Source organism: Oratosquilla oratoria, chromosome 11 (assembly GCF_046742065.1).
Source record: "Oratosquilla oratoria isolate Oo_2021 chromosome 11, ASM4674206v1, whole genome shotgun sequence".
Classification (NCBI taxonomy): Eukaryota; Metazoa; Arthropoda; class Malacostraca; order Stomatopoda; family Squillidae; genus Oratosquilla; species Oratosquilla oratoria.
Genome location: NC_134787.1, coordinates 1,785,357 through 1,798,776, shown reverse-complemented (window position 1 = coordinate 1,798,776; position 13,420 = coordinate 1,785,357).

The following is a 13,420-nucleotide window of genomic DNA, read 5'->3' as shown; positions in this document are numbered from 1 at the left end:
ATTTGATAGGTGACCTGTTTTGTCTATGTGTATTACAAACGTGTTGCTGGCTGTGTGTGATATGACGTAGTTTTTGTGTTATTGTGTTCGTTTTGTGATCCCTTGTATACTCTCTCCATAGTATGACTTATCACATCCGGTACAGAGGATTATGTACACAATGCTATTTCCATTCTTAAAGTCTTTTGTTTTGTTTGTTAGATAAATAGATAGATAGATAGACCCTATTTGGCAATGAATCAATGTACATGGAGTGCAAATAATGACAAGAACACATAGTTCAGAATAAATAAAAGCATATTGCCGAGGATAACTCAAAAAGCATGTCCTGTGTTTGTAATTGTTTTGTTCTATATATTTTCTTAAGTTTGTGACTGCTGTAGAGTTTGGTATAACTAATACTTTGTTCTTATTTTCTTCGTTTTCTTTATAGAAAACGAACTAAATCAGTTTCAATATTTCAAAAATTAAAATATCCATATAGATTGATTATAGTAAAAAACGAAAGCTCAAGAAATAATGGAAAGAGCAACAAATGACAAAGAAAAAGAAGAAAATAACAAGAACAATATATTAGTTATCCCTAACTCTACAGCAGTCACAAAATTGAAAAAAATATGTAGAACGAAACAGCATTAAAGCACAAACACAGGACAAAGAATAGGAAAACTAATAACAAACAAAACAACAGACTTAAAAGATGAAAATAGCATCGTATACAAAATCCCCTGTACCATGTGTGATCAGTCATACTATGGAAAGAGCGGACAAGGTATCGCAAAACGTAAAATATATATTACTGTGTATCATCTATATGTAGTTTGCCTTAAAAAATACCAGTGTCGAAACGTCGGTAATAAAACTCAAAAGCTCTTCTCGTGTTTCCTTTTCCTGCCTTCACACACACACAATCGAAGCTTAAAAAAAAAAAAAAAAAACGAGAACAGAACAGAGTTAGACAAAGAGAAATTCTGTTGGAAAGTAGTGGATATGAATATGAGGAAATGGTTCATAGCAGAGAAAAACAGAAGGGAGACAGAAAACAGGATGAAGGTAACAGAAAATTAGTGTCCTTCACAAATATAGATGGATTAATAACAGGCTTGGATGAACTGAATAATTACCTAAAGGAAAAAGAACATGACATAGATGGGAATTGTGGAGACAAAATTGAAAGGTCCATTACCACCCAACAGTGTAGGACATAGTGTATATAATTATTGGATTAGAAACAGAAGTAAATGTCCCAAGAGAATGGAAGCTAGCTAACGTTACTCCCATATTCAAAAAAGGTGACAAAAAGAAACGAAATAACTATAGGCCTATAAGTTTGACTTCCATCGTAGGAAAAATAATGGAAACTATCATCAGAGATGCTATCGAATATAATTTAGAAAGTAACCGTTTGATAAATGATATCCAGCATGGTTTCAGACGGAAACGTTCTTGCGTCACTAACTTACTCGAATTCTACAACACAGTTATCTCGAATTATGACAAAAGAAACAATATAGATTTAATATGTCTAGACTTTGCAAAAGCTTTTGATACCGTCCCACACGAAAGACTACTTACTAAATTAGCTTTGCATGGAATAAGTGGTAGCCTATTAGGTTGGACTAGTAATTGGTTGAAAGGTCGAAAACAGAGAGTTGTTTTAAATGGAAAAACTTCTGGATGGAAAAGTGTTGCAAGTGGAGTTCCTCAGGGTTCCGTTCTTGGGCCACTTCTATTCATAGTATATATAAATGATATAGACCATGGACTAAAATCTACTGTTTCCAAATTTGCTGATGATACAAAACTGTGCGGAGTGGCAAATGATCACTCAAACCAATTAGATATTCAAGAAGGTTTAGATAAATTACAGCAATGGTCTGAAAAGTGGCTAATGAAATTTAACACAAGTAAATGCAAGGTAATGCACATAGGTAAAAATAACAGTAAGTACGATTACAAGTTATTTGGAAATTCGTTAACAAAAGTGGATAGTGAAAAAGATCTCGGCGTAATTATCAGTAACGACCTCAAATCATCCAAGCAATGTATTTCAGCCTCTGAGAAAGCAAATAAGATTCTGGGATTGATTGCGCGATCTTTTGATTTCAAAAGTCCATCACTCATTAACAAGCTATATAAATCGTTAGTTCGTCCACATTTGGAATATGCTGTTTCCGTATGGTCACCGAATCTCATTAAAGACATTGACAGACTGGAAAAAGTACAACGGCGAGCCACAAAACTGATTCCAAATATCAAAAATAAATCATACGAAAATCGACTTAAGCACATGAATCTGTTTTCCCTAAAAAAGCGTAGACTCAGAGGTGACTTGATACAGGTCTTTAAGATTTTAAAGGGAATTGACATCAAAAGTGACCAAATTTTCACATTGAATGAGAATCAGACAAGAAACAATGGTCTCAAACTGTCCGGAAATAGATTCAATTTGGAAGTAGGTAGAAACAACTTTGCCAACCGTGTAGTTAATGAATGGAATAAACTTCCTGCACAGGTAGTGCAATGTAGTTCAGTTCGAAGCTTTAAGAATCATTTAGATAAATACCTAAGTAAGATGCTGTAATGATTATAATTTATGTTATATTATTTGTTTTTGTTTTGTTATAATTTGTCTGATTTTCATTTATTATTAGTTATATGTCAATTTATTATCATTTACTATTTACCTGTTTCTTTGTTATTCAACTATACCTATGCATTTATGTATTTTATTTGTTATTTACATTATTATAGTTTTTATTTATTATTATGATTTTTTTTTTTTTTTTGCATCCGACCTAGATATGGACCAAAAGGTCTCCTGTCGGCATGCTCCACCTTTGTAATCCTTTGTAAAACAAGGTGGTGGAGTTATGTTCCTGACTAAGAAGGATATAAATGTGAGGAATGTTACATATGGAAATAATAGAGTGGAGATGATTATGATGGAAATAGAGGACAGGGACAAGAAGAGCAGGAAGTTTGTGGTAAATTATGTGCCTCCTAAAACGGCTTCGTGGGAAGAGAGAGAACACAAGATGTTAGAAGACACAAGGATAACACTAAATAAGATAATGGAAGATGGAGGAAGAATAGTTATAATGGGTGACTTTAATTGTAAAGAAATCTGCTAGGAAGAGATGACAGTGAAGGGTGGAGATGACCTATGGGGAAATGTACTATGATTATAGAACATACAATGGATACAAGAGAATACTAGGTATAGAAATGAGGAAGAACCATCGAGACTAGACCTAATAATCACATCAGAACCTGAAATAGTGGACAAGATTGAATATAAGACACCACTAAGTAAAAGTGACCACATATTAGTTGAACTGGAACTAAATGAAGAAAAATACATGAAAAAAATGAACAATATAGAAAGGGAAAAACAAATTTTGATATAATGAGAATTTTTTTGAGAAGCAGACTGGGAAAGGATATACAAAGAGAAGAGAAATGGAAAATCTTGACAACAACTTACAAGGAGTGGAAAAGTATGTTCCAAGACAAAAACAAGAAAAAGGATATGTAGAATATTGGTACAACAAAAGATGTAGCGATTTAAAAAATAAAAGGGATAAAACTTTGATAAAATGGAGGAAAGACAAAAAACCAAAAAAATGGAAAATATGTACTGGTTATAGAAATGAATATGTACAAGTGCGCAGAGAAGAAAAGAGAAAATACGAAAAGGATGTCATAAAAAATGTAATGATCAACCAAAACTATTTTATAGATTTGTAAACAACAAATTGAAAAACAAACAAGAATTAGTGAAACTACGACAAGGAGGAATAGAATACACAGAGGAAATAGAAATGGCAGAAATTCAGTGGGAGGGGAAAGTTCTCCCTATGAGATAGAAATAACAAAGGATGAAATAATGAATCACTTAAGTAATCTTGATGTTAGTAAATCGCATGGTTCAGATGAAATGGCAAACTGGATTTTGAGAGAATGCAGGAACGAACTAACAGACAAAATACATAGTCTAATAAGCAGTTCATTGAAGGAAGGAAAAGTTCCAGAAGATTGGAAAAGAGCAAATATAGTACCAATATATAAGGGGGGAAACAAAGACCCTACAAACTATAGACCGGTCTCTCTTACAAGTATGGTAGCAAAAATTTGTGAGAGTTATCAAAATTAGATGGGTAAAGCATTTGGAAAAAACAATGTACTAAAATCCGAGGCAGTTTGGATTTAGACAAGGAAGATCATGTGTCACAAACTTTATGTGTTTCTTTTCAAGACTAATAGATATAATACAAGAAAGAGATGGATGGGCTGATTGTGCCTTCCTAGACCTGAAAAAAGCTTTTGATAAGGTGCCACATTACAAATTGCTAAAGAAAATAGAAACTACAGAAGGAATACAGGGCAAACTACTTCAGTGGATGGAAGACTTCTTGCATGAAAGGAAAATGAGAGTGGTGATAAGAGACGAGCATTCCAATTGGGATGAGATGTGGAGTTCCACAAGGAACAGTTTTGGCCCCAATAATGTTTGCTTTATATATTAATGATATGGATGAGGGAATTGAAAGTTATATGAGCTTCTTTGCAGATGATGCAAAAATGTTTTAAAAAATGAGCACCAAAGAAGATTGAGTCACTGCAGAGTGATCTCAATAAAGTATGGGAATGGAGTAGGAAGTGGGAGATGGAATTCAACATTAAGAAATGTAGTATAATGGAATTTGGAAGAAGCAAAAAAAGAATGGGGGGATCATATACACTAGGAGAGGAAGAAATTAAAAAAAGTGGAAAAAGAGGACCTAGGAGTCATTATTATGAATAATATGTCCCCTGAGAAACATATAGAATTTTTTTTTGGAGAAACTTATAATTTAATAAGATCAAAGTGGCATTTACATACCTTGACGAAGAAATGGTGAAGAAAATACTAGTCACATTGATAAGACCAAAATTGGAGTATGCAGCGACGACGTGGTCACCAAGTACAAAAAATGTATAACAAAACTTGAAAGAATACAAAGAGCAATTACGAAAATGGCACCAATGCTCTCAGAACTATAACATGAGGAGAGGCTGGCAAAACTTGAACTACAGACATTGGAGCAAAGAAGAGAGACTTGCTAACTATTTATAGAATCATGAAAGGCATGGAAATTATTAATAGAGAGGATCTAACAAAATGGGATAGTAGTGATACAAGAGGACATGGAAAGAAAATCAAGAAACAATTATAGAAGACACCTGAAAAAGAGCAGCTTTCCCCACAGGATAATAGACGTTTGGAACAAGTTAGATGAAAATGTGGTGTGTGCAAAAACGATACACTAATTTAAAAAGTATGGATAAAATGAGATATGAAGATGGGACACCATGACCATAGCTCCCCTTCCTGTAAATACATACATATACCAAGGCTTTTTCCCCCTTTCAAGGGAGGTAGCCAAAAAGGGAAAGGTATAAAAACACTCCCACCCATTTCATCCCTAAATACACTCCACACCCCTCCCACCCTCCCTCTCATCTGAGCACCTCCTGGATGACGGGTCATCCCTGCACCTTGCCCACCGCCCTGGGTCAGAAGCAGTGTCACAAGACACAGCACATCCACAGCAAGGCCGCTTCATTTAATCGGCGACCCCCCCTCTCCGTCCCCCCTTGCATATAAGGAGAGGACGGGGAGAAACCCCTTCAGGCTGCGTCAACATTTGCTCACACATACTACCTCACCCCCCACCTATTCCTCCTCATGCAATCACAACATCATCCATATACAACCATTCTCCACTCACCTCTGTCTTCCGTCCTCTCCCTTCCTTCCTCAACAGACATTCCCCTCTTCCCCAAAGCCCCCTTCACCCCATCCATCCACCTCATCCTAGGACATCCCCTCATGTTCACTCCCTCCACATCTGCCTTCTATACCTCTTTTACTAGTCTTTCTTCACTCATTCTTTCCATGTGTCCAAACCATCCTAATATTCTTTCATCAACCCTATCTCCCAACTCCTTTTTCACCCCTGTTCTCCTCCTCACCTCCTCATTTCTCACTCTATCTAGCCTAGTAACCCCCACCATACTTCTCAGACACCTCATCTCAAACACATTCAAACTCCTTCTCTCTTCTTCTCTTATGTTCCACGTTTCTGCCCCATACAGTGCTGTTGGCACAATCACTCCTTCATACAGTCTCCTCTTCGCATCCATTCCTAAATGTCTATTCCTCATTACACTCTTTAATCCACCAAGGCATTTACTCGCTTCTCTCAATCTATATTCTACCTCCACCTTCACTCCACCTTTTCCTGCTACACTTGCACCCAAGTATCTAAAACTATCCACTAAAACTATCCTTCCTGTAAATATATATATATATATATATATATATATATATATATATTTGTACAACACTGAATGGGTCCCAGTGATTAGATACATTTTAACAACCACAGTGCACTTTAATTCTAAGCTATCAAAGGCTGACATGCAGAAATTGAAATGCAGTACTGCCAAGGACTCTAACCCAGCATCCTCATGGCAAGTGTGGTAGTGACTTACCAACTAGGCTATCAAGAGAGACATAAGTTGAGCGCAATTTTTCTTATATATATTTGTATGCTCGAGTTACATACACATACATGAAATTTTGTGTTGAACCCATCTCCACTATGATACTACAATTGGAAGTATACAAACACAGGAAAGTATTTGTACAACACTGAATGGGTCCCAGTGATTAGAGATACATTTTAACAACCACAATGCACTTTAATTCTAAGCCAATAAAGGCCAACATGCAGAAATTGAAATGTGGTACTGCCAAGAACTCGAACCCAGCATCCTCATGACAAGTGCAGTAGTGACTTACCAACTAGGCTATCAAGAGAGATATAAGTTGAGCGCAATTTTTCTTGCTGTGGATGTACTGTGTCTTGCGACACTGCTTCTGACCCAGGGCGGTGGGCAGGGTGCAGGGATGACCCGTCATCCAGGAGGTGCTCAGATGAGAGGAAGGGTGGGAGAGGTGTGGAGTGTATTTAGGGATGAAATGGGTGGGAGTGTTTTTATGCCTTTCCCTTTTTGGCTACCTCCCTTGGAAGGGGGAAAAAGCCTTGGTATATGTATGTATGTATGTATGCAATTTTTCTTATATATATTTGTATGCTCGAATTACTTTTGCTATGCTTAACACGGTTTATGGTGATGTTGTTATGAAGTGTACAGCATATTTCAAGTGGCATGAGCATTTTAAGGATGGTCAACAGTCCATTGAAGATGATGAGCGTCCTGGAGGTCCTTCCACATCAACCAACAACCCACATGTCGACAAAATTGACACCCTGGTGTGGGCAAATCGATGTCTGACTGTCAGGGAGCTTGCAGAAGAGTGTGGGATATCAGTTGGATCTTGTTACAAGATTTTGACAAAAAGATTGAAGATGCACCACATTGCTGCAAAATTTGTGCCATGCATGATGACAGATGAACAAAAAGCCCATCACGTCCAGGTTTGTCAAGAACTGCTTGATTATTCAGGTGAAAACTTCTTGTCCAGGATAACAGGTGATGAATCATGGGTTTATGGTTCTGACACTGAAACGAAGGTCCAATCGTCCCAGTGGATGAGTGAAACATCCCCCCAGACCCAAAAAATCTTGCCAAGTTCAATCCAAGGTTAAGGTGATGCTGACAGTTTTCTTCGATGCTATGGGTGTTGTTCACCACGAGTACCTCTCTGAAGGCTCCACAGTGAACTAGACTTACTACACTGAAGTTCTGAAACGTCTGAGGGACGCCATCCATTGCAAAAGGCCAGAAATGTGGAGAAGTGGTGACTGGTTTTTCCATCACGACAATGCTTCAGCCCATTCAACCCTCAGAACTCATGAGTTTTTGGCCAAACACTCAATCACTGTTCTTCCCCATGCCCCCTACTCACCTGACCTTGCTCCTTGTAATTTTTTCTTGTTCCCTAAACTCAAAAGACCCTTGAAAGGAAGAAGATTTGAGACGATTCCCGAGATTAAGGCAAATACGACAAAGGAACTGAAGGACACTACAAAAGAAGCATACCAGGACTGTTTCAACAAGTCCTCACTTCCCTTTGTGTATGTTGGGGAGGAGAGTACAGTACTTTGAAGGAGACCCAAATCTGTAACTTCTAAATAAAGTATATTTTGCTTTATGACGTCAGTCCATGTATTATTTTAACAGACCTCGTATCTATCATTATTATATTTTTTCACATCCGACCTAGTTATGAACCAAAAGGTCTCCTGTCAGTATGCTCCTCCTTTGTAATCCTTTGAGAGTGAGTGGTTTGAGGTAAAGGTGGGACTTCACCAGGGATGTGTTATGCCGCCTTGGCTGTTCAAATGATGAAATGTCTTTGTGATACCTTGGGGAAGAGGCCTTTTTGTATAAAGAGAGAAGATAGGGATAGATAGGGATTCATAGCAGATAGAGAAAACCTCACCTCCCTTTGTGAGAAGGGTGGGCAACTGGTTTACTATTATCATTGTAAATTGTTCTGAAGTTGAGAGGTGGGAGGGGCTCTGCTTAATTCATGGGGACATGTTGTTGGACAAGGTGAGAGTGCAGTAGAGGGACTTCAGTTTTAGGAGGGCTCTTGCTCCCTCCCCTGTTGTTGTTGTAGTTGTTTGGTAATCTATCTATATACCAAGGGCTTCTTTCCCCTTATATGGGAGATAGCCAGTCAAGGCATTCAACCACTCCCACCTGCGTAGAGCTGATGGCCAGGGGTGGTTGCTGCTGATTGGCCCCCAACTCTTGGGGTTGGGGGGTGGTCCCACGACGTGAGACACACCACAACACCCTTCAAATCATACAAAACAAAGCCCTAAAAACAATTACAGGCTGCACAAATACATCACCTACAGACCATTTACACCATGAAACAAAAGTCCTCAAAGTCAAGGACCACCTCGACATGAGAGGCACACAAACACTTGCTGCAGCCACCACAAACACATCACACCCGCTACACTACATAGCAGAACACCCACACACACCAAGAAACATTAAAACTACACCCAAAGACCTTTATTACGCACAGATACTCTCTTCTCTTCCTCCACAACCACCAAATACCAGCCTCCGGAAACATATTCATAATCACATCACTCACCGCTCCATTAACACACTGAAAGACAACACACTGCTGCATGCCAGACCCCCTGATATCCACCCTTCTGAATCCTCTCTCCCACGAAAGGACAGAGTCCACTTGGCCAGACTGCGATGCGGTCACCACCCAGCACTTCTAAGCTACCAGAAGAGGCTGGACCGTGTTGTGAACAGCTGCCCAGGATGTAACACTTCACCCCATACCATACAACACATAATGGAAGACTGCATTATACACAATCATGCACGCAAACAACACAACATACACTCTATAAAGGATTTGTGGGAAAACCCAGTTTCGGCTGTGGCCTTCCTTGGGGAGACGGGACTGCTCGGACAGACAGTCTAGGGAACGACAACAACAACAACAACCACTCCCACCAAATCCATTCCCATCCACCACTCTTGTTTCCTTCTCATCTTCCCTGTTCCCTGCCCACTGCCTGGGTCAGAAGGAATGCAGCAAGACAAAGTACATCCACAGGAGGGTCACTTCACTTACACAGCCACTCTAATCATCTTCAAGCAATATATATGAATCACCCTCAACTAAGCCTCTACAGCATGGTTCCCAACAATCAGCAATATAAACACAAAACTTACAAACACATTATAAGTCTACCCACAGATTCAAACTGCTCCAGATGTAACCACTACAGAGGACACAGAACACCTCATACTACAATACCCCCACACTAACAGTCCCTTGAAAAAAACATATTGTCTCTGGGTGGCATGCAGACCTACCTGGAGACTTGCCAGTTACCTGAGGGCCATAGGTTTTCTGCAAGAGAGACCTGAGGCAATAGACCACATTTGTTGCCTCTGGTCTCCCTTGCAGAAAATTTGGACTTCAGGTAACTGGCAACAGCCTCTGGGTGGGTTCAAAGACACTCAGTGAAGTTATATTGTTGGTTGCATCTGGGACAAACTGAATCTGTGGCCAGACCTATTTTGTGTACGTACTCTTTCAATGTTAGATGCTGTACTGTGCACAAGTGTGCCAGAGTGGTTCTTACAAGATTTTTTTTTCTGTGGGGCTTGAACAAGGATCTGTATGAAATAAATGAAGACAATAACTAATCATTACATTTTATTAAAAAAAGAAAGAAAAGAAATTGCATTACAATTGAATAAAGGATAAACATGTATAAATGTCATTTGTTTTGTCCATTAGCTACATACAAGGCTTGAATATATAATAGGGAAAATCATTATTCACTGAATATACTAAACACTGTGCCAAATATTCCAAATATCAGTGAGACTGTGTATATAACACAACACAAACATACACCATATGTACATTCATATATACATCTATAAAAACTATGAGTGCATTTTACACACACTCACACAGTTTCTCCTTTCCTGTATACTACAATTAGGTAAACACACACACAGTGGAAGGATGTGCTAACATCGAGCTCCACACTAACGCTTTGTTGCTAATTCAGGAAAAATGCCTTGTCATTTTTGGGATACAACAATATGTTTTCATGTGACCAGTAATGTATGTATCCAGTCAAGTTCTTGGAATCATAGTTTTAGCTCAAAATGGAGAGTAGCAATGATGAAATAAGGATCAATGAACCAACCAAGAGGGGATTGGATATATCCAGAGTTGAGTCACCATTGGGAGTAATCCCTAAGAAAACATGTTTAAACATTACTCCAAGTGATGGGATGGTGCAGAAATGGGTGAAAGCTTTTAAAGATGGCCATACAAAAGTGCATGATGCGGAACGAAGTGGACAACCTTCACTCATTACTGATGGTTTGGTGTACATTCATACAGCCATCTTTAAATGCTCTCACGCATTTCCACACCATCCCATCACTCATAATGTTTTCTCCATACACTTCACTGATCTGACGATGAATTTCAGCCGCTTTCAAACCTTTAGCAGTAAGAAAACGCATCACAGTGCATACTTCACAGTCAGCGGCATTCTCAATCAGAGGCATTTCAAATACTCACAAACTTAAACATGGTCAGATGATTCTGTAATTATGTTGAAGTAGATTACAGTACAGGCTTTCATGTAAAAATAAAATTGTTACAAAAAGTCTATTTGTTTAATTTTTATTTCAAAACGTTACTTAAAAAACATGCCTCGTGTGTGTATATATATATAAAAACATATATATATACACACACACACTCACACACATTCAAGATTGATAGATATATTGCAAGAAAGGGATGGCTGGGCAGACTGTGCTTTCCTGGACTTACAAAAGGCAATTGATAAGGTACCACACAGAAAATTACTATATAAACTGAAAACAATAGGAGGCATACATGGAAAACTATTTAATTGGATGGAGGACTTCCCACATGGAAGAAATATGAGAGTGCTGCTCAGAGACAAATACTCAAAATGGAAAGAAATGAATAGTGGCGTCCCACATAGATCTGAAGAGCAACAACAAAGATTGTCCAAAATGGAACTACCAACCCTGGAACAAAGAAGAGAAAGAGGCCTATTGGCCATTTACAGAATCAGGAAAGGCATGGAAGATCTTTGACAGAGAAGACTTATTCAAGTGGTATAAAAGAAAAACAAGGGGGCATGAAAAGAAACTTAAAAAGGATAGTTATAGAAGAGACCTGGAAAAAAAAAAATACACACAGTGGTGAGTATCTGGAAGGAATTGGACAAAACAATAGTGTGTGCAAACATCATACAAGAATTAGAATAAACTAGATGTTGCAAGATATAAAGATGGGTCACTACAAGCATAGCTCTCCTTCCCATATAATACAACTAGGTAAATACACACCTTCAAAATTGACATACAAGCAAAGATTGCCTAAACTGGAACTACCAACCCTGGAACAAAGAGAAAGAGGGAATCTATTTTCCATTTACAGAATCATGAAAGGCAGTAAAGTCCTTGACAGAGAAGACTTATTAAAATGCGTGTGTATATTTACCTAGTTGTATTATACGGGAAGGGGAGCTATGCTTGTGTTGATCCGTCTTTGTATACAGGAAAGGACCAATGCTCATTGGGTCATATCTTTTATTCTAATATACCTAGACTCAAATTCATGTAGGGTTCCAGTTTAATCTATATCTTTGATTTCCAATTATCATATTTAGATCTGAACTCGTGTTTTGTTTGAGCTTAGGCTATATCACCTTCTAAGCTATTCCACATATTTATACATCTATATGAAAACCTGTATTTTTTCACATCCTTTTGATGTGTGGTCTTTTTTAATTTACTTCCATGACCACTTAAAGCTCTCCCATCTTTAATCAGATCTCTTTTCTCAATGCAATCTATCCCCAATCACATCATCTCTTTCTCTTTGATCTTTTTGTGTGTGTATTTACCTAATTGTGGTATACAGGAAATGAGAAACTTCCAATGGGCCTAGTTAGTCTCCTACTCTCCAATTTTATCATAATAATAATAATGTTCATCCTACATTAATGAAGACAACCACGACTTTGGCTATTACATCCAAAGTCATGACTTGCACTTGATTTTGATTAAAGTGAGGGAGAGTTGTGCAGTGTCATCAGCCTCACTCTCTCATCCCTATCTTGATTCAGTGGGAAGACAGGGTTGAGACAATTGGTGATAGGTTGGGATACAGTGGCTGGCCAATAGCATTTTCGTGCCTTGCTGTGCCCTATTTGCATTCCACAATGCTTTGTTGGTTCTCCTTTTTGCCCGTTTATCATGCTTAGCCTCAAATTCATGTATAGTTCCAACTTCACCTATATCTTTGATTTCCAATTATCATATTTAGATTTGAATTCATGTATAGTTCAAGCTAGGGCTATATCACTTTCTAAGTACCAAGTATTTGTGGATGTATATGGATGTATTTCTTCACATTCTTTTGACATGTATTTTATTTAATCTGTTTCCATGACCTCTTAAAACCTTTCCATCCTTAATTAATCTCTTCTGTCAAAGCAATCTATCCCTTTTAGTGACCTGAATACTGTAACCATATCAACTTTCTCTTAGATCTTTTCATGTGACTGTTTTCAACTTTTATCATAATTGATTCCACATTGTTTTTTCCTTCTGTTATCTGTCATATTTAAGTCTTCCCAATTCAAAAATAATACTCCCCCACCCTGTTTTTCCATTCTATTTTTCATCCAATGGTTGTAGAGACCTTGTCCCACAGTATTTGGTGGTAGAAGAATTCTTACCTTCATATCTACAATTCCCATTATGTCTGGTTTTTCTAATTCCAGATAGTCATTTAATTCATTCAGTCCTGAAATTATTCCGTCTATGTTGGTATAAGCTATTTTTA